The sequence below is a fragment of the Colobus angolensis genome, unplaced genomic scaffold, assembly GCF_000951035.1.
Source record: "Colobus angolensis palliatus isolate OR3802 unplaced genomic scaffold, Cang.pa_1.0 Scaffold7, whole genome shotgun sequence".
NCBI lineage: Eukaryota > Metazoa > Chordata > Mammalia > Primates > Cercopithecidae > Colobus > Colobus angolensis.
Window position 1 is genome coordinate 12,312,895 of NW_012120709.1, and position 21,999 is coordinate 12,334,893.

The 21,999-nt window shown below is 35.6% G+C and overlaps 1 protein-coding gene across 5 annotated transcripts in view; it reads left to right on the forward strand.

The window, feature by feature from the left end:
• Positions 1-21,999, forward strand: part of GRIA4 (glutamate receptor, ionotropic, AMPA 4) — a 371,925-nt gene that overhangs the window by 324,417 nt on the left and 25,509 nt on the right. Inside the window, exon 14 of one of the 5 annotated variants that reach the window (XR_001000109.1) lies at positions 1,607-1,645. The exons of the other annotated variants lie outside the window; for them this stretch is intronic. The gene's annotated coding sequence lies outside the window, so the exon portion shown is untranslated. The remainder of the gene's footprint in view (positions 1-1,606; positions 1,646-21,999) is intronic. 5 annotated transcript variants of the gene reach the window in all.

Here is a 21,999-nt window from a genome sequence, read left to right on the forward strand (position 1 = left end):
TATATATAGGAATTTATAGTGTTTCATAGATAAAAGGGCTGGTTTGTCAAAATAGCCGTTTTTAGAATATTTATTAAAAACAATGAATGAAGTTAGATTACCAAGGAAGAACACAAAGGAACCCACATATATTATAGTTAGAGGAATTACATCATGCCATATTTATATCATGAAACTTTAAGACGATTAAAGTTCACAGGATACATCTAACACTAAATAAATGGTAATAGTAGTAGATGGAGACAAGATATCATTGTACAACATAGAATCTACTATAAAGTGTTTTTTCCCTGCACATTTTCATAATGGCTGTTAGAGTAATGATTACAACATCCCTCATTTTTTATGTCTCTGGAATATACTTTGACAAACTGAGGTTCCAAAGTACATCCATTATCTCACCTGATGTCATTTTACTTGATGAAGAATTTTAATAAGTTACCCAAAGTTAAATAACAATAGCACATGATCTTGTATGGGTTCAGGCTCATTCTTGGTCTCCACTCTCCTTCATGTCTCACAGAATTCAATCAATTGTCTGGTATTTGTTTTTTATGGGAGCCAGTCACCCATCATCTCTGAAATTATGCCAAAGGGTAACTAGGACCTGATTCTAAGCTCTGTTAATCAGACAGTAGCCTCAACAGAGATAAAGTAATTCAAATAAGAAAACACCATATCAGAGACTACATAAATGAAAACAATAAAAAGGAAATAAAAATTTAATAACGACTATGTACCACACCCATGTATACTGGAACTTGATCCCCCTAACTCCTTGTAGTTGTGTAGTTGTTGCTTTTATCTTCATCTGGACAGATGCTGCTGCTGCAACTCAGGTTAAATAGCTGATGAGTGACAGAAGTAGAACTGGAGCCCATTACTGTCTAGGTCCCAAGCCCATGAGCCTCTCACTATGTTGCCTTGTTTCTCTCCAAAGTCACGGAATCCTACTTAGAGACAAATTAAGAAAAAAAAAAAATCCCATCTTTATTCATCCTGCCATTTCCCACTGTGAAAAAATACAAGCACATAGTGTCGGATAATATCCATTTCCCAGATGTTTTTCCAGCTCTCCCATCTAATGACTGTTCAATTCTTTTTTTATTTTCACAATAATTATTGTTCATATCAGATTTAGTATTGCTTCAAGCATGGTGCTGCTTGTAGCACTATCATTTTACTCTCAAAAGACAAAAGAAGGTCAGGGAGATGAGCTGAGAACACCCCAGCATACCCCTTCTTCCTAAGAAACTCCAGGTGCTCACCATGATGCACCCTCCATTATTCACTCTAGCTGACAAAAATTACCCATGCAATGCCCTTCTGTGAACTTCTACTCTAAGACAATTTCAAGGTCTTCGAGCTCTCTGGCAAGACAGACCGAAGGGCAGACAATATTTTTTTCCTCTTACACAGATAATGTTCATTCCCCTTTGGCTTAATTCCTAAAATGGGTTTTAAATTCAATTCAGTGAAAGCCCCAGTATATCAGACATTTGATAGTGTCTTGTGAGACCTGAGGAAAGGGTTGACCAGAACTGAACTTGACTTTAATACAAGACCATGTTCTATTTTTGTTTAACTTTGGGTATTTCTCCCCTAGGAGGAGGACAGAGGAGAACTAACCAGCTCCAGGACTAAGGTAAGAGGGGAGTTTTCTTTCAAAAGAATGGCTTCCATCCATTTGAAGGAAACCCCTCCCCCACCTGTTTTTTAATCCCTTTTTCTTTATACATTTATATTTTTTAACCCACCAGCATAAGGAAACCAGCTTGCCACTTGTGCATAATAGTCATTTGAACATTCACTTGCAAATGGTATAGCAGGAAAAAATAGAAACTTTCACAAAAGTCGTATCAGTCATATGGTAATGCATTTGTTTTCTGTCATCATTAAATATTAGTACCTGTCTTCCATTAAGGCTTAGATACTTGCATAGGCCTTAGAAAATTTTTATCAGCTGTTAATTTCTCTATTTGGAGAATATATGTAGTTACTATCAGTCAAACCATAGTGGTCACAAAAATATCAAAACTAAAATCCAAAGCATTTTTATACAGAAATATATCATTATTAAGACAAAACTAATAAAATTAATCACTAATATGATTTTAATGATATATATTTGGAAATATGATCAGTCTGGACTTTTGGGTTGAAGCTATACAAACTTAATGAGATTTTTAAGGTGCCATAGGAAAACTGTGGTTAGAAAAATAGGAGGAAAGGGAGGAAATATTTTGTTTAGCAGCCTCTCTCCATGCTTATACACCCTCTTCCCAGACCTCTTGTATATTTATTTTAATGGTTTTCACTATAACCTCTCACTTTTTGTGTGGTTGTCCATAGAAATCATTAATATTTCCTGACTTTGGTATTCTCTTCAAATTGGTTTTTCCATAGAGCAAAACCAAGAGGAGAAACAAGTGAGAGAATTGAAAGGGGTGGTACAGTGGCTCACACCTGTAATCCCAGCACTTTGAGAGGCCAAGGCAGGTGGATTTCTTGAGCCCAGGAGATTGAGACCGGCCTAGGCAACGTGGCAAAACCCCGTCTCTACAAAAAAAATAGAAAAATATTAGCTTGGCTTGATGGTGCATGCCTGTTGTCCTAGCTACCCAGGAGGGAGGACTGCTTGAGCCTGGGAGGTAGAGGTTTCAGTGAGTCGTGATCATGCCACTGCACTCCAGCCTGGGTGACACAGCCAGACCCTGTCTCAAAAAAAAAAAAAAAAAAAAAGAAGTAACCAAAGTAGATATGAATGCATGAAGCTTCCGTGCTATTCCCTTTCTATTGAATTGGCCTTGATTTCCTCACTCTAAGCATTCTCTGGACCCATATTTAAATTCATCAAGAAAGAGATTGTTTTGTTTCTGCTGTGCATACAATAGATTCTGACCATGGCAGCAAAGCCACTCTTCAGCCCTGTCTATACTAAATTATTAAAGAAAATATGTCAGATTAATTACTCTCCACTATAGGATCTCAGGTTATAGGATCATGGCTTCTATAAAGTGGCTTACATTCAGTTCACGAGTGGCTCTCAATTTATCTTCAGAACGGCAGCAGAAGTCAAGTGACATATTTCTATTGTTGTTGTCGTTCACACATCATGTGTGTTAGGTTCTATTCTCTAGATTGATGTCCCTAAAGGAAAGAGTGCCAGGAAGAAGGCACCCTAGGTGGCCTCAGCACAGGCTGAGCAGAGGGAGGAACCGTTACCTTCTTCTGAGAGACCTTAACTCTTACATTAACTCTTACGACTCTGAACAGTCCAAGAAGAGAAGCACTATAATCACACTGCAGTGGATTCCTCCCCCTATGATCCCAGGGCCCTGTTAGCTGAGAGCCTGGTGGTAGAGTACGGAGGGACTGAAGAATAGAGGAAGAGGCCAGGTACAGTGGCTCACCCTTGTAATCCCAGCACTTCGGGAGGCCGAGGAGGGTGGATCAGTTAAGGTCAGGAGTTCAAGACCAGCTTGGGCAACATGGTGAAACCCTGACTCTACAAAAAATACAAAAATTAGCCAGGCGTGGTGGCACACCTGTAGTCCCAGCTACTCAGGAGGCTGAGGCAGGAAAATCACTTGAATCCAGGAGGTGGAGGTTGCAGTGAGCCGAGATCGCGCCACTACACTCCAGCTTGGGCAACACAAGATCACGCCACTGTACTCCAGCCTGAGCAACAGAGCAAGACCCCATCTCAAAAAAATAAAAATAAAAAAATACAGGGAGGAAATAGCTCTTTATATTTGCAATAGGTAGACATGTGGAGAATATTTTAGACAAACACATGCAGGCACACAACACAGAGCTTTAGAGAGAGTTATGGTAATCAGGTTTACCATAAAAATCCAAAATGCCTATAATACAATACTAAAAATAGCTCACTTTATTGTGGATATATAATCTACCTTTCAGTGAAGAATTCTATATGATGCGGCTTTAATGCAGTTTTATGCTAATGATAAACATTTACTTAGTACATCATAACTAAATAATGGTTTTCTACAAAACTGAAAATGTACTCCTTTGTTTCAGCACAGCATATGGGAAAGCACTCATCCACAACTTTAGGTGTCATTAGCTTCCTTTTGTCTCTAAAGATAGCATCAATCACGATGGGGCTAGTTTACGATTCTCATTTAATAAAAAAAAAAGATAAAATAGTTTGGCAGTCATTTAGAATGAGCTGGAGAATAGCAATGACTCTGGTTTAGAATTATATTCCATTTTAATTTCACTAAAAATTAAAAACTGTAGCTCATTTATTTTAATGTTTGTTCCTCTCCAAAATAATCATTTAACTCTGTTTCTAAATGAAATAACATACATCTGAGATATTTGACACAAATATACAGTATCATACACCACCTGACAACATCTGAATTGAAAATTGCCATTCAGCTCTTCAAAAAATCTAACCCTAGTCCTGAGCCTTCTCAGAAACAGGCATTATGTTGGTTATGAGAAGATTTTGTAAATAATTTTTATATTAACAGAAGTTAGAAATATTGTGAAAATATTGTTTATCCTCCCTAGCATCCAAAAAGTCTTTTTTTATGATTGAATGTGGTTTCTTTTAAATGGACAAATTTCATACTTTATGAAAATCTAAAAATATTTGTTAACAGATGTCCACAGAATGAAATATACTTTGAAAAAGTTTGCGAAGCCATTTTAATATATACCTTTAACATCACACAATTCAAAAACAAAGAAAATTTAAAGGCACAACAACATCCCTAGTATCTAACTCCACCTTTCAACGTACACAATATTGAAGTGTTACAGAAAACTATCATTTTAAATACCATCAACCACACAAAGTCATATTATATCCTCTTGAAGTAAACTAGATTTTACTGAGCTTTCTTTATTTTTTTTTAAATTCTGGGGTACTCAATGAAGAAGTTGACCCACAGATAAGTTTTTACAGAAATATTAAAAATTCAATCAGTTTTCTTTAAGTGCTAAATATTTGGGAGTTAGCCAGAATAAGAATTCAATTGCAGTCAATCAAACAAATGTGACACAAACAGCTTCCCACTTTCAAAGGCAATATGAGAGTATATAGCCCCCTTTCTATTGTTGCTTCCCTACACAGAGGCCTATATAAAAACTGGCAAAAGCTACCAACAGGGCCTCTGCTATTGTAGAAGAGTGATTGTTTTGTATTTGTTCCTGATAGATATGCGGCTTCTGAATATTTCTTTCTGAAATAGTAACAGGCCAAAATCCTATTAGTAACTAAGAAAAGACATCATCAGTCCTAGTCCCTAAATTCTCATCTTTTCAGACATTTGCAACTAGAACCACACACACACACAAAAAAAAATCATACGAGCATTATCAGCAAGTATAGCTATTTTGCATTGCTAGTGCCTTTAGCATAAAAAGTAAATTTTTTTCTGAAAAAGTATGAGTAACTTTAAAATGAAACCATGTATCGAGAGTCCTAAGACAGTCCCCTAACCTTTGGCTTATATTTGAAGCTAGTCAGAGGTAAATAGAATTGAATAGGATCCAGGAAAAGTTGATGTCAGATTGTCTCCCAGAGGAAAAAGGGCATAGGACTAAAAAAAAAAAAAAAAAAAAAGAGTTGCTTTCTACTAAGTGATACAGTAATAATATTGTATAAGCCATAGAATTAGTTAAATATGTCATTTGATTTTCTTTCCAAATTGTCCACTTTTAAAAGATTATGCTTAAATTTAGCTCATATAAACACCAAAAATTACAAAGCAGCATATTTAAGTGAAACAATAATAGTACAGTTCAGCATTATAGTTTTTGAACCACTTCCACATACATATATATTTTCACTTGCTGTGTTAAACCCTCTTACGATGTCGTTTTATTATAGAGGAAGGCACTATATAATAGACTTACATGACTTGCCCACAGTCCTACAGCTAAGACTAGAAATGAGATCTTCTGACAATCTCCGGTGCTCTTAGGAGAAAAGAACAAAAAAGGACATTTTAGTATAAACATAGATTCACTCTGAAAATTTACTAAACGGTTTTTGTGACGCTTTCATGCTGCAGTTTTAGCAACACATAAATTCAAGGCATAGTGAAAATATCCACATAGAGCTCAACTTCCATAAATTTTAGCTTATTTTAAAAACCAGATAAACTCTTGTTGAGTTGAAAAAATTATGTACCTTTCAGGTCAACATAAAAATTTTACAATTAAAACTGCTTCCCAAAAATGTGGGGAAATTGGCTTATGATCCCTGACGTCCGACTTGTTCAAGTAAAAGTAGAGGAGATTTTCACATCTCTTGGATGGGAAACAATGATGTGACATCTCTATTTCCTTCCCACTTTGAGAGTCTGAAATTCTGAGTATTACCCTAAGTCCTCTTAAGGAAAACAACAAAATTCTCATACCTCTTTGAAGTTGCAGACACTTAATAAGACTGAGAAAAAATTCACTCTCAGAACTTCTATAAAAGCTCAGCTGTTTTGGAATTTAAGTAAGTCACTTCTTTAGTAAATAGCTGCTTTTATTGCAGCCTGTCTTCGTTGTGAAATGGAAAACTACTTAAGGAAAGCACTCCTCTGTAAGAACCAGCATAGCTAGAAATAAATGCAGGTCTTAAATGCCTGTTAAAACAGACATTCAAAATTGTATGCTGACATCAAATGTTTGGCACGGTACAAATTTGACAAAATTCATTGGATTATATAAAAGGGGGAATAAAACAGCAAAAGTGAAGCACAGGCCTATAAAAGGACTTGTTTTGAATTTTTTAGAACAAAACTTCTATTTCCATATCTAGATATGATTTTAAAAATTGATCCACATAATGTGGTAGCCTGTGGTGTTTCAATATGAAATACCTGAGAAGGTGATTACTAAGGGCATCATAATAACCCTAACAACTTCAGCACTACCTAATTTTTTTTTCATTTTTCTCCTCATCACAAATAGCAATCACTTTATGCCCTGAAGCATGAAGACTTCACAGCCACTGTAATTTTACCCAATCCAGGCAGTATACCTATAGTTATTCTTATTCATAGATTCCCAGATCATTTCTAAATATAAAGATACCATCTTCAAAACTCTGTCACATAAGTGACTACCATGGATGAAATAGGTGTTTCATACAATACAATTTACTTTTTCCCCCCATTTTAAGCACAGCTTTACCATCTCTGCAGGTATTTGTTTCAGAAAAATAGGAAATTCCTCTCTCTCTCTCTCTCTTTTTTTTTCTCTCTCTCTCTCTCTCTATATATATATAGGAATTTATAGTGTTTCATAGATAAAAGGGCTGGTTTGTCAAAATAGCCGTTTTTAGAATATTTATTAAAAACAATGAATGAAGTTAGATTACCAAGGAAGAACACAAAGGAACCCACATATATTATAGTTAGAGGAATTACATCATGCCATATTTATATCATGAAACTTTAAGACGATTAAAGTTCACAGGATACATCTAACACTAAATAAATGGTAATAGTAGTAGATGGAGACAAGATATCATTGTACAACATAGAATCTACTATAAAGTGTTTTTTCCCTGCACATTTTCATAATGGCTGTTAGAGTAATGATTACAACATCCCTCATTTTTATGTCTCTGGAATATACTTTGACAAACTGAGGTTCCAAAGTACATCCATTATCTCACCTGATGTCATTTTACTTGATGAAGAATTTTAATAAGTTACCCAAAGTTAAATAACAATAGCACATGATCTTGTATGGGTTCAGGCTCATTCTTGGTCTCCACTCTCCTTCATGTCTCACAGAATTCAATCAATTGTCTGGTATTTGTTTTTTATGGGAGCCAGTCACCCATCATCTCTGAAATTATGCCAAAGGGTAACTAGGACCTGATTCTAAGCTCTGTTAATCAGACAGTAGCCTCAACAGAGATAAAGTAATTCAAATAAGAAAACACCATATCAGAGACTACATAAATGAAAACAATAAAAAGGAAATAAAAATTTAATAACGACTATGTACCACACCCATGTATACTGGAACTTGATCCCCCTAACTCCTTGTAGTTGTGTAGTTGTTGCTTTTATCTTCATCTGGACAGATGCTGCTGCTGCAACTCAGGTTAAATAGCTGATGAGTGACAGAAGTAGAACTGGAGCCCATTACTGTCTAGGTCCCAAGCCCATGAGCCTCTCACTATGTTGCCTTGTTTCTCTCCAAAGTCACGGAATCCTACTTAGAGACAAATTAAGAAAAAAAAAAAATCCCATCTTTATTCATCCTGCCATTTCCCACTGTGAAAAAATACAAGCACATAGTGTCGGATAATATCCATTTCCCAGATGTTTTTCCAGCTCTCCCATCTAATGACTGTTCAATTCTTTTTTTATTTTCACAATAATTATTGTTCATATCAGATTTAGTATTGCTTCAAGCATGGTGCTGCTTGTAGCACTATCATTTTACTCTCAAAAGACAAAAGAAGGTCAGGGAGATGAGCTGAGAACACCCCAGCATACCCCTTCTTCCTAAGAAACTCCAGGTGCTCACCATGATGCACCCTCCATTATTCACTCTAGCTGACAAAAATTACCCATGCAATGCCCTTCTGTGAACTTCTACTCTAAGACAATTTCAAGGTCTTCGAGCTCTCTGGCAAGACAGACCGAAGGGCAGACAATATTTTTTTCCTCTTACACAGATAATGTTCATTCCCCTTTGGCTTAATTCCTAAAATGGGTTTTAAATTCAATTCAGTGAAAGCCCCAGTATATCAGACATTTGATAGTGTCTTGTGAGACCTGAGGAAAGGGTTGACCAGAACTGAACTTGACTTTAATACAAGACCATGTTCTATTTTTGTTTAACTTTGGGTATTTCTCCCCTAGGAGGAGGACAGAGGAGAACTAACCAGCTCCGGGACTAAGGTAAGAGGGGAGTTTTCTTTCAAAAGAATGGCTTCCATCCATTTGAAGGAAACCCCTCCCCCACCTGTTTTTTAATCCCTTTTTCTTTATACATTTATATTTTTTAACCCACCAGCATAAGGAAACCAGCTTGCCACTTGTGCATAATAGTCATTTGAACATTCACTTGCAAATGGTATAGCAGGAAAAAATAGAAACTTTCACAAAAGTCGTATCAGTCATATGGTAATGCATTTGTTTTCTGTCATCATTAAATATTAGTACCTGTCTTCCATTAAGGCTTAGATACTTGCATAGGCCTTAGAAAATTTTTATCAGCTGTTAATTTCTCTATTTGGAGAATATATGTAGTTACTATCAGTCAAACCATAGTGGTCACAAAAATATCAAAACTAAAATCCAAAGCATTTTTATACAGAAATATATCATTATTAAGACAAAACTAATAAAATTAATCACTAATATGATTTTAATGATATATATTTGGAAATATGATCAGTCTGGACTTTTGGGTTGAAGCTATACAAACTTAATGAGATTTTTAAGGTGCCATAGGAAAACTGTGGTTAGAAAAATAGGAGGAAAGGGAGGAAATATTTTATTTAGCAGCCTCTCTCCATGCTTATACACCCTCTTCCCAGACCTCTTGTATATTTATTTTAATGGTTTTCACTATAACCTCTCACTTTTTGTGTGGTTGTCCATAGAAATCATTAATATTTCCTGACTTTGGTATTCTCTTCAAATTGGTTTTTCCATAGAGCAAAACCAAGAGGAGAAACAAGTGAGAGAATTGAAAGGGGTGGTACAGTGGCTCACACCTGTAATCCCAGCACTTTGAGAGGCCAAGGCAGGTGGATTTCTTGAGCCCAGGAGATTGAGACCGGCCTAGGCAACGTGGCAAAACCCCGTCTCTACAAAAAAAATAGAAAAATATTAGCTTGGCTTGATGGTGCATGCCTGTTGTCCTAGCTACCCAGGAGGGAGGACTGCTTGAGCCTGGGAGGTAGAGGTTTCAGTGAGTCGTGATCATGCCACTGCACTCCAGCCTGGGTGACACAGCCAGACCCTGTCTCAAAAAAAAAAAAAAAAAAGTTAAATTAAAAAATAAATAAAAACATCTAGAAGTTGAGATGGAAAAAGAAAAATAGACCATATGGATTATGAAAGGCCCCAGCTTCTAGATCCTATTCAGCAATAATTATTTGTTATCATTTTCCACCAAAGAAGCTAGATCTTGTATGATTCAAGTAGATTTTAGGAAAGTTTTAAGATCAGGTAACAGAGACACTTGGGGCTCAAGAAGAAGAAATTTTTAGCAAAGGAGAAAAAAAAATGTACCAAAAAAATGAGAATTCAGGCAGTTTGTTGCAAAAAATAAAGAGTCATCATCTTTCAGCAATACAGGTCTACCATTTTGCTACAAATGTGTTTAGAAGCCTTGCATATCCTTACATGTTAGAGCATGTAATGAAAGAAAATCCTTTCCAAAGGATATGTTTTTGTTAGAGGCTATTGTTTTCTGAGCAGGAACAATACTGGCTATGTGACTAGGAACTTACATGAAAAGACACATACAAAATAAGAAATTCACGTTAACATCAAAACATAATATCTACTTATGTAGATATGTATATTATAATGGTTATCAAATCCAGAAACTTAAGCATTAAACTTTTAGAACATGGCATATTTTGTTGACTGATTGTCTGATAAAACCTAATTTTGACTTTCTCACTCACTGACTTCTTTAATGAAAAGTACAGGATATAGTTGAATCACATTATTTATTCTTAATTTATTCATCCTGAATTTTAAGATGCAGACACACGGACTCTCCACTGAAGCAGTCACACAAAAGAAGGAAATTGTCACAACATTGTCAGTGAACTCTTTATATGTTAGAATTTGATGTTTACATGGACATTTGTTACATCAGGAAGATTTGTTGTACTTTGAATTCTTATAAAATACTTCATAGAAATCTCACTCAGGGAAACAATTGGTGGTAGTTCTACAGTGACTTAGTTCTTTTGGATAGCAGAACATTGAAATGAAAGCACCATTTTTCTGTTTTGTTGCTTAGTAAAGTGAAAAGCATTGATTTATAGTCCTTTCACTCAATTTATTAAGTATATTTAAAATAGTTCATGAAAGTGTCCAAACTAATAGCTTAAGATACCCAACTTCTGACAAGTAGCAAATAACTGAACGACCATGTAATATGTGTAATATGTTCTAGTATTAACACCAATAGAAGCAAATGTAGGTGAGACTATTTTAAGAATTTAAACTTTTTGTCACATTTTGAAATTTGAGTTGTTTAAAAAACTGGCATTAGAATATATTTCTATTTTGAAATATGACTATGAGCCCTGTTGCTTTCAAAATAAGCTGCTTTGTATCTTCACTTAGAATCTCATAAACTTAAAATATTTAAAGACTCATGGATTTAGAATCCTTAAGCTTCAACTGTTTTCAGAGAGTAACAGAAAAGCTACATATTCCCATAGATGTGAGTCCCCATGTATCTGAACTTTGAAGAAAAAGCTCAGCTTCCTTTCATTAGCTTGTAATCTCTGTTTCTGTAAGAAGTACTCTTAGTTTGTAATCCCTATTTCTATAAGCAGCACTGTTTTTACTAAAGTTTCTTCTCTAATTTGTGTTGCTCTCCAGCCTAAACAAAATCCAGGCCAAAAGCTCTGATAGGTGAAGCAAGATCAATTAAAACACATTTTAAGTGATAAGAGCAATATCCAAATGCTGGCCTCTGGCTAAGGAACCTGAAATCTTAAATGAAAGAAGAAAGTATGAACTTTTTATTTTTAAATTTTCACTCTCAAGAATTTAATGGAAAACTTATAGTCTTTGTATGTGAAGTTTAAATAGATTCATTTAGTGAGTTAAATACATATTAAAATATGCAGTGAAATAAATCTTAAACCAGAGTTGACACTTAATATCTGTTGGTAATAAATGTAATTTTTAGTTTTTAAAATAAAGATAAATCATGTTATTCTAAGAAGCAAATTTAGTAACAGAATAATTTTCTTCCTTTCTTTTTTTTTTTTTTTTTTGGAGATGGAGTCTTGCTTTGTCGCTAGGCAGGAGTGCAGTGACGTGATCTTGGCTCACTGCAACCTCCGCATCCCAGGTGCAAGCAATTCTCCTGCCTCAGCCCCCTGAGTAGCTGGGACTACAGGTGTCTGCCACCATGCCGAGCTAATTTTTTGTATTTTTAGTAGAGACAGGATGTCCCCATATTGGCCAGGATGGTCTCGATCTCTTGACCTCGTGATCCGCCCGCCTTGGCCTCCCTAATTGCTGGGATTACAGGCATGAGCCACCGTGCCCAGCCAACAGAATAATTTTCTAAAGGTGATGTGTTTTCTTGGCTAAACTTGAATAGAATTGCTTTATAAAAATCCATTATGGACAAGTTTTATCTTGAAGTTTAGTTAGGAGTATCGCATTTCCCTTGATATTAGCAACAAAGTTGCATTTGATTTTATCATTTAGTGTTCCTCTCTTGTCTGGCTGCATAAAGTGAATTGGCGACCAGTTTATTTTAGCTATCTATAATCTCATTGAAATATCTTCTAAGATTATTTTGTTTATACAGTGGACCAAATTGTCAGCCATTATTCATAAAGATAGCTAGTGTCAATAATATTTTTATGTCCACTTGCCAACATTTAATAGACAGTTTTGAAGTGTTTTGTTTTAAAACACACTTCATATCAGGACTTCCCAAAATTCATTAGTTGCCACAGTTGAAGGATTCCCTTTCATTGCCCAGAACACTATTCTTTTATTTGAATGGGTTGCTTGCAAAATAGCACATGAGGTTATATCGCTTCTTCTGTAGTTATTGCATAACAACTATAATTATTGCCCTGTATTAGGACTGAAAATAGTATAAAGTACCCTAAGACACAGTTGTTACCCTCCAAGAGAAAGAAAAGATTTACACAGATCATGTTATAAAGTAATGTATGACTCAAAGCTAATGTGAGTACTGAAATACTAGATCTTATCATTTAAAGAAGAAAGAGATAAACAGCATCTGCAGTATCTGGGAAACATCTCATAAAGAAGACTCAGATGTATTAGTTTATAACTATTAGCAAATGAATACATAAGTCAGTGAGTGATTACTGGAAAATGTCAAGAAATTCAGAAAGACTAAGAGAAGGGGAAAAAGGAATTCCTGGTGAATGTTCTGAGTTTGGAGTCAATTCTGAATAAAATATAGTTAGAACAATAAGAAAACTAACCTGGCTGAAGGCAGAGAGAATCGACTTGGAGGATTAGTTTGATTAAGAGACTTGACTTCTGTGTTAGAAATCCAGCTTCCTGTTTCACTTTTGCCACTTACTAGCCAATCAACTTTAGGCCTCACTATCCTCATCTGTAAAATGGAGATGTAATCCTACCATATGGGATTGTTGTAAAGATTCAGTGAGAATAATAAGAACTTCACACAGTGTCTGGCTAAATAAAATATAATACAGTTATCATTTAAAAGTGTATGTAAGCTAAATCGTTGAGAAACCTTGAATGTCAGAAAAGTTAGAATAGTATCTTGGAGGCAATCATGAATTCCTGAAGATTTTTGATAAGGCATTCTAAACAACCAGAGAAGCAAAGTTATTCTGACTCTGGGTAGCAGAGGATGGATTGAGAAAGCCAGTGGATCTGGTCTTGGGTGATAAAGCCTTCAACTAAAGTGATGCCAGTTGAATACAAATGAAAATATAAATGTGAGAGTCACTTGTCATAAAAACAGTTCTTAATGGATAATTGGCTAGAGGAAAGGAAGGGAAATGAAAATTCAAAGATGAGACTGAGTTTTTGTGGTTGGGCCTTGTTATTTTGGCATTCATTTTTATAATTCTATTTCTTCTGTGTAGAATCTCCTAAGCTATGATACTGAAGCTTCTATATGGTACTGTTCTTGGGACCCAAGATTACATATCTCAAAAGATTAGAACTTAAATCAATAAGAACTTTGTATGTGTGGAAAAAAAAGACATTTTATCTTTGGAAGAAAATCCTACCATGTAGTTAAATCAAGTCATTTCATATAGATTACTGGTAATGCTTTTCAAAGAAAATTATCTGCTACCCTTCCTTCTTGGATATTTAGGATGTATCTGTTCAGTTGACAAGACCATCTGCCTTTCAATTTTTTTCTCAGCTCAAGGAGTATTTAGCCTGAGAGGATTGAAATTGCCATCTTACAATGGCTTCCAAAACTTAATCAGGCATAGACTCTACCAAGCCTGACAAACTTCTCAGGAAAAAGAAAATTTCCCACAGAGAGCCATAGAAGGATGAATATAGTTTAGCTACACAGGGAAGAGTCATGATAGGAAATAAAAGGTATCCTGGTACTGTAGGAAGAGCACTGGACCAGAAGGCAGAAGACCTGCACCCCAGCTGGGCTTTGATGGACAAGTCACCTAATTTTCATTAGGCCCCAGGGTCTGCTTCCTGGGACCTAATGAGAAGGTTCGGCATAACCTCTTACCTACGTTTTGATTCAAAAATTCTGGGATTCTAAGTCTTTAAAGCAGTTGATGAAGTTTTTTAGGAGTCAGCAAAGGATGGGAAAAGTAAAGATGATCTGTGGACCATGGAATGGAATTCTGGAAATCACATAAGGAGATGAAGAAATCAAGAGTCGGAGACAGTGGGGGAGTCCACACAGCAAATCATGGTCCAGGCAGGGCATCTGCATGAAAGACACAGTACTGTTGAACAGTTCACATGCTGTTTATGTAGCAGAGACCAGTTCCTACATTTTAAAATTGTATTTTACTTACTTTAAAGTAAATTTACTTTAGAATAATAATAACCACAACTTGAAAAATGAATGCTATTCAGAGATAACTTGAAGCACTTCATTAGCTAGCCCTGGTCTCATTTGAAACAAAACTCTCATATGTATAATTTGAGCACAGTGATAATAACAAGGGAGTGGCCTGAGGTAGGGACTTTACTGAGTATAGTCTCAAACAGCACCCTAAGGCCACCACAAATAAATAAAATTTGTGGTATGAAATATGAATAGTTGATATTTTCTCAATATCATATAACTAAAAGCATCTTTCCACAGTTTTTTTAAAATTTTTATTGGTTTCACATTCAGTATTTAAAAATGGGAGTGGGTGTGGTGGCTCATGCCTGTAATCCCAGGCAAGTGGATTGCTTCAGCCCAGGAGTTCAAGACCAGCATGGGCAACATGGCAAAACCACATTTCTACAAAACATACAAAAGCTAGCTGGGTATGGTGGTGTGCACTTGCAGTCAATCTTAGCTACTTAGGAGGCTGAGGTGGGAGGATCACCTGAGCCTGGGGAGGTCAAGGCTGCAGTGAGCCATAATCATGCCACTTCACTCCAGCCTGGGCAACAGAGTGAGACCCTGTCTCAAAACATAAAAATAATAAAAAATGAAAATGTTCTGCATATGATGTAGTTGTACAACGATCATAGATTGAGGCTAGTACCTTGGAAATCCTTTCTCAATAAATTAGTCTTAAAACCTCTGCTCTATTAAAATTCTGAGCCACCGGGTGTCACAGAAATGTTTTTATTTCTCTTACCTTTAATAGACAGACTTGGAAGTCATCACTAACTATTTTTAAAATAAATGTTATTCAAATTTAGAATAGATATCTTTTTAATCTGTGTTCAAGTTGCCCTTCCAAGGTCTGTGAACCCCTGAAATTATATATCAGTCTGGGGTTTTGTAAGTTTGTGCATCTCTTCCTGAGAAAGTATTTGTAGTTTCATGGAATTCCAAAAGAGATCCATGACCCAAAGTAAGTAAGAAAATTCTACTCTGTGACCTAAAATTGACAAAATCAAGAAGCTAAGCTTCGTGAAATATTTGTAAATATTACCTAAAAAATACTCAACACTAAAAATATAATTAAAATTTTCATTGATCACAATCCCTAGCTAATGCTCTGGCTGAGTTACTGGGAGACAGCCTCACAAAAATCACAAAGCTCCTTCAAAGAATCACATTCCTCAGACCCATGTCTCAACTAGAAATTAATCGTGCAAATTCCAATGAACATGCAATTTATAGACAATTGCTGGAAGCCAGACAAGTATCTGTTTAACATGTTCAGCTCTCCTTGACTCAACTTGGAATATGAAATACAAAGGTTTCCACACTAACTTAATTATATATATATGTCATCCAAAACTCAAAGCAAAGACACTAAATCCTTCCTTATCAAAGTAGTTTTCAAGTGCTCATTGCAAATCATGCTGGGTCTGAATTGTCTTTCCACTTACAAAATTTTTTCTCTCCTTATTTTAATATTAAATTCCTGATCAATAGTACCATTTAATGCAAATCTTACTTGTCATTGCATAGGCAAACTGGAGTAAAAACTCAATATCTTTTCTAAAAACTTTTTGCATATATATGTAGAGCAATCTAGCCCAAATTCTGCCTTTGGAAATGAGTGCACAAATCCAATGAAGCAAAAAGAGCCTTGTGCTTGTCTACTGGAAGAAATAATTTGGGAAGAAAAGTAATAGCACAGCTACAAGTTAAATTGAAAACTTAGTGGAGCATTGATAATGCTGAAAACTGGCTACTCTTCGAGGCCTAAATAGTTGATAAAGGGTAGAATTGTGACTGCAAAAGCCTTTCCTTAAAATTAGACATATTTAGTTCTTAACTCTTCATCATTTGACAGCCTATTGATTCTTACTTACTTTTTGTGTTTTCTTGATTAATAAAATAGTCATTTGTTCTCAGTAGGTCATTAATTGACTTTACACAGAGTTATGGGGTTTGTTGTAAATTCTCAGCTTTTTTGCAAACTTGCTCCATTCACCTTTATTTGGAGGACATCATTAATTCAACTTCAAAAGTAAATCCTATGTGATATTTGCTTCTCTCTACGTATTTCATCTTGTTATATGGAATATGCATAGAATTTTTGTGAAAATACTGACAATGCAGCTATCATTTAATAACAGAATGAATAGTCTATGTAGAGTTGGTTATTCATATTTCATGAAATTACTATTTTCTTATTAGCATGGTTCTGGGAAAACTATAGCACCTATATATGTATATACATACACACACACACACACACACACAACAAACACACACATTTGCTGCTCACGAAGCTTAAATCAAATGAGTTTTCCAATCTGGAATTTTAGTTTGATTTCAAGAAAGGTATAAAATAAATATGTAGCATGATAGAATATAAAAATAAATCGTATTTTTTTAAGTCCTACAAACAAATCCACAAAAAGACTTTTTCTTAGGGTCTCTAATACTTGTTAGAGAAAGAACATAGTTGCTAGCCATAAATCTCTTTTTCTGAAAACAGAGATATAAGCTTTTTCTTTTTTTGTAAATAGCCCACTAAGCAGGACTCAAGCCTATTCAGTCACATTCATTTAATTCAGCCTAAGGGAAAAGACTCACCTTGTCTATATAAATATGTGTGAAACAGCAAGTCTTCTCCCTAGGTCCCTAAGAGTTCTATTAACCTCCTGTAGCTCCTATTCGATGGGGTATGTCTGCTAATTGATGCATTACTCATACTTCTCTGCTTGACCTGTTCCCATCAAATAAAGTAGAGCCCTTATAGAAGTCAAATACATCACATGTCCTCCAGCCTGTGACTAGAGGGACAAAACCAACTGAACCAAAGCAAACCACATAATCAGGAACAATAAATGTTTTTCTAAGAACTTTAAGAAAACACCTAATTTATACCTCAAATTTTATTTAATCCAAAATAGAGTATTTTTTTTTGGCTTGAATAAAACAATTCCATTAGGTATTACTTACAAAATAACTGAAAGCTTTGTTTGTTTTTTACTAATTAATACAGTATCACTTCCCACTGCCCAGAAAATTGTGGGTGTGTGGGGAGGCATAAAGAACAAATGCAATTTAAGTTCATCATAATCTTACACCCAGAGATTGTGATTTGTTGTATTTTCTTCCATATTCTTTTCAACAATCAACATTATATATACATATACTTATATATAAATGTATAGTTTATTCTCAGACTAAGATCAAAATGAATACAAACTTGTTTCTTTTTCCACTTAACATTATACTATAAGCACTTTCTCTTGCCATTGAAATTTTTTTAATGGTTATCACACATCATATGGATCATTCCTACTTATCAATACAATCACCCCAGAAGCTTTGTAACATATGGTACCCCAATCTAGAAAAACCTGATACAGTGGGGTTAGGTCTGAGCATCAGTATTTGCAATAGGCAGTTATTATACTCAAGTCAAACTTGAGACCACTTGTGTAAACCAAAATCTCCTTAATCTTCCCTTCTTTTAGATATGTATATTGCTTTCAATGTTTTGCTATATATCCTCCCTTCTTTTGGATATGTATATTGTTTTTAATGTTTTGCTATATATCCTCCCTTCTTTTAGATATGTATATTGCTTTCAATGTTTTGCTATATATATATATATATAAAACGTTATATGTATGTATATAATGAGATTTATCATAAGTCATTTTGGCAGCACCTTTAATTTCTTAGGATTGATTGCTGAAAGGGGAATTATTTAATTAAGGGTGAGAATTGTTTTAAAGCTTTTGTTGTATAAAGCCAAATTATTTTCTTTTTGGTTTTTAATTCTTTTGAAAAAAAATCTTCTTTAAAAAATGGGATACATTTGCAGAATAAGCAGGTTTGTTACATAGGTATACATGTGCCATGATGGTTTGCTGCACCTGTTGACCCATCCTCTAAGTTCCCTCCCCTCACCCCCAACCCCCCAACAGGCCCTGGTGTGTATTGTTCCCCTCTCTGTGTCCATGTGTCCTCAGTGTTCAACTCCCACTTATGAGTGACAACATGCGGGGTTTTGTTTTCTGTTCCTGTGTTAGTTTGCTGAGGATGATGGCTTCCAGCTTCATCAATGTCCCTGCAAAGGACATAATCTCATTCCTTTTCATGGCTGCATAGTATTCCGTGGTAGATATGTACCACATTTTCTTTATCCAGTCTATCTTTGATGGGCATTTGGGTTGGTTCCATGTCTTTGCTATTGTAAATAGTGCTGCAATAAACATATGTATGCATGTGTCTTTATAGTAAAATGATTTATATTCCTTTGGGTGTATACCCAGTAATGGGATTGCTGGGTCATGGTATTTCTGGTTCTAGATCCTTCAAGAATCACCATACTGTCTTCCACAATGGTTAAACTAATTTAAATTCCCACCAACAGTGTAAAAGCATTCCTATTTCTCCACAGCCTTGCCAGCATCTATTGTTTCCAGACTTTTTAAAAATCACCATTCTGACTGGTGTGAGATGGTGGTATCTCATTGTGGGTTTGATTTGCATTTCTCTAATGATCAGTGATCTTGAGGGTTTTTTCATATGTTTATTAGCCGTGTAAATGTCTTCTTTTGACATCTGTTCATGTCCTTTGCCCAATGTTTGATGGGGTTGTTTGTTTTTCTCTTGTAAATTTGTTTAAGTTCCTTGTAAATTCTGGATATTAGACCTTTGTCAGATGGGTAGATTGCAAAAATTCTCTTCCATTCTGTAGATTGCCTGTTCACTCTGATGATAGTTTCTTTTGCTGTGCAGAAGCTCTTTTTTATTATTATTATTACACTTTAAGTTCTAGGGTACATGTGCACAACGTGCAGGTTTCTTACATATGTATACACGTGCCATGTTAGTGTGCTGCACCCATTAGCTATCATTTACATTAGGTATATCTCCTAATGCCGTCCCTCCTCCCTCCCGGACTCCATAACAGGCCCCAGTGTGTGATGATCCCCATCCTGCATCCAAGTGTTCTCATTGTTCACTTCCCACCTATGAGTGAGAACATGCGGTGTTTGGTTTTCTGTCCTTGCGATAGTTTGCTCAGAATGATGGTTTACAGCTTCATCCATATCCCTACAAAGGACATGAATTCATCCTTTTTTATGGCTACATAGTATTCCATGGTATATATGTACCACATTTTCTTAATCCAGTCTATCATTGATGGACATTTGGGTTGGTTCCAAGTCTTTGCTATTGTGAATAGTGCCGCAATAAACATACGTGTGCATGTGTCTTTTTAGCGGCATGATTTATAATCCTTTGGGTATATACCCAGTAATGGGATGACTGGGTCAAATGGTATTTCTAGTTTTAGATCCTTGAAGAATCGCCACACTGTCTTCCACAGTGGTTGAACTAGTTTACAGTCTTATCAACAGTGTAAAAGTGTTCCTATTTCTCCACATCGTCTCTAGCACCTGTTATTTCCTGACTTTGTAATAATCACCATTCTAACTGGTATGAGATGGTATCTCATTGTGGTTTTGATTTGCATTTCTCTGATGGCCAGTGACGATGAGCATTTTTACATGTCTCTGTTGGCTGCATAAATGTCTTCTTTTCAGCAGGGTCTGTTCATATCCTTAGCCCACTTTTTGATGGGGTTGTTTGATTTTTTTCTTGTAAATTTGTTTAAGTTCTTTGTAGATTCTGGATATTAGCCCCTTGTCAGATGGGTAGATTGTAAAAATTTTCTCCCATTCTCTAGGTTGCCTGTTCACTCTGATGGTAATTTATTTTGCTGTACAGAAGCTCTTTAGTTTAATTATATCCCATTTGTCAATTTTGGCTTTTGTTGCCATTGCTTTTGGTGTTGTAGACATGAAGTCCTTGCCCATGCCTATGTTCTGAATGGTATTGCCTAGGTTTTCTTCTAGGGTTTTTATGGTTTTAGGTCTAACATTTAAATCTTTAATCCATCTTGAATTAATTTTTGTATAGGGTGTAAGGAAAGGATCCAGTTTCAGCTTTCTACATATGACTAGCCAGTTTTCCCAGCTCCATTTATTAAATAGGGAATCCTTTCCCCATTTCTTGTTTTTGTCAGCTTTGTCAAAGAACAGATGGTTGTAGATGTGTGGTATCATTTCTGAGGGGTCTGTTCTGTTCCATTTCTCCATATCTCTGTTTTGGTACCAGGACCATGCTGTTTTAGTTACTGTAGCCTTGTAGTATAGTTTGAAGTAGGTAGCGTGATGCCTCCAGCTTTGTTCTTACGACTTAGGGATTTCTTGGCAATGTGGGCTCTTTTTTGGTTCCATATGAACTTTAAAGTAGTTTTTTCCAATTCTGTGAAGAAAGTTTTTGGTAGCTTGAGGGGGATGGCATTGAATCTATAAATTACCTTGGACAATATGGCCATTTTCACAATATTGATTCTTCCTATCCATAAGCATGGAATGTTCTTCCATTTGTTTGTGTCCTCTTTTATTTCATTGAGCAGTGGTTTATAGTTCTCCTTGAAGAGGTCCTTCACATCCCTTGTAAGTTGGATTCCGAGGTATTTGATTCTCTTTGAAGCAATTGTGAATGAGAGTTCATTCATGATTTGGCTCTGTGTTTGTCTGTTAATTGGTGTATAAGAATGCTTGTGATTTTTGCATGTTGATTTTGTATCCTGAGACTTTGCTGAAGTTGCTTATCAGCTTAAGAAGATTTTGGGCTGAGAGATGGGGTTTTCTAAATATACAATCATGTCATCTGCAAACAGGGACAATTTGACTTCCTCTTTTCCTAATTGAATACAATTTCTTTCTTTCTCCTGCCTGATTGCCTTGGCCAGAACTTCCAACACTATGTTGAATAGGAGTGGTGACAGAGGGCATCCCAGTCTTTTGCCAGTTTTCAAAGGGAATGCTTCCAGTTTTTGCCCATTCAGTATGATATTGGCTGTGGGTTTGTCATAAATAGCTCTTATTATTTTGAGATACATCCCATCAATACCTACTTTATTGAGAGTTTTTAGCATGAAGGGCTGTTGAATTTTGTCAAAGGCCTTTTCTGCATCTATTGAGATAATCACGTGGTTTTTGTCTTTGGTTCTGTTTATATGATGGATGACTTTTATTGATTTGCGTATGTTGAACCAGCCTTGCATCCCAGAGATGAAGCCAACTTGATCGTGATGGATAAGCTTTTTGATGTGCTGCTGGATTCGGTTTGCCAGTATTTTATTGAGGATTTTTGCATCAATGTTCATCAGTGATATTGGTCTAAAAT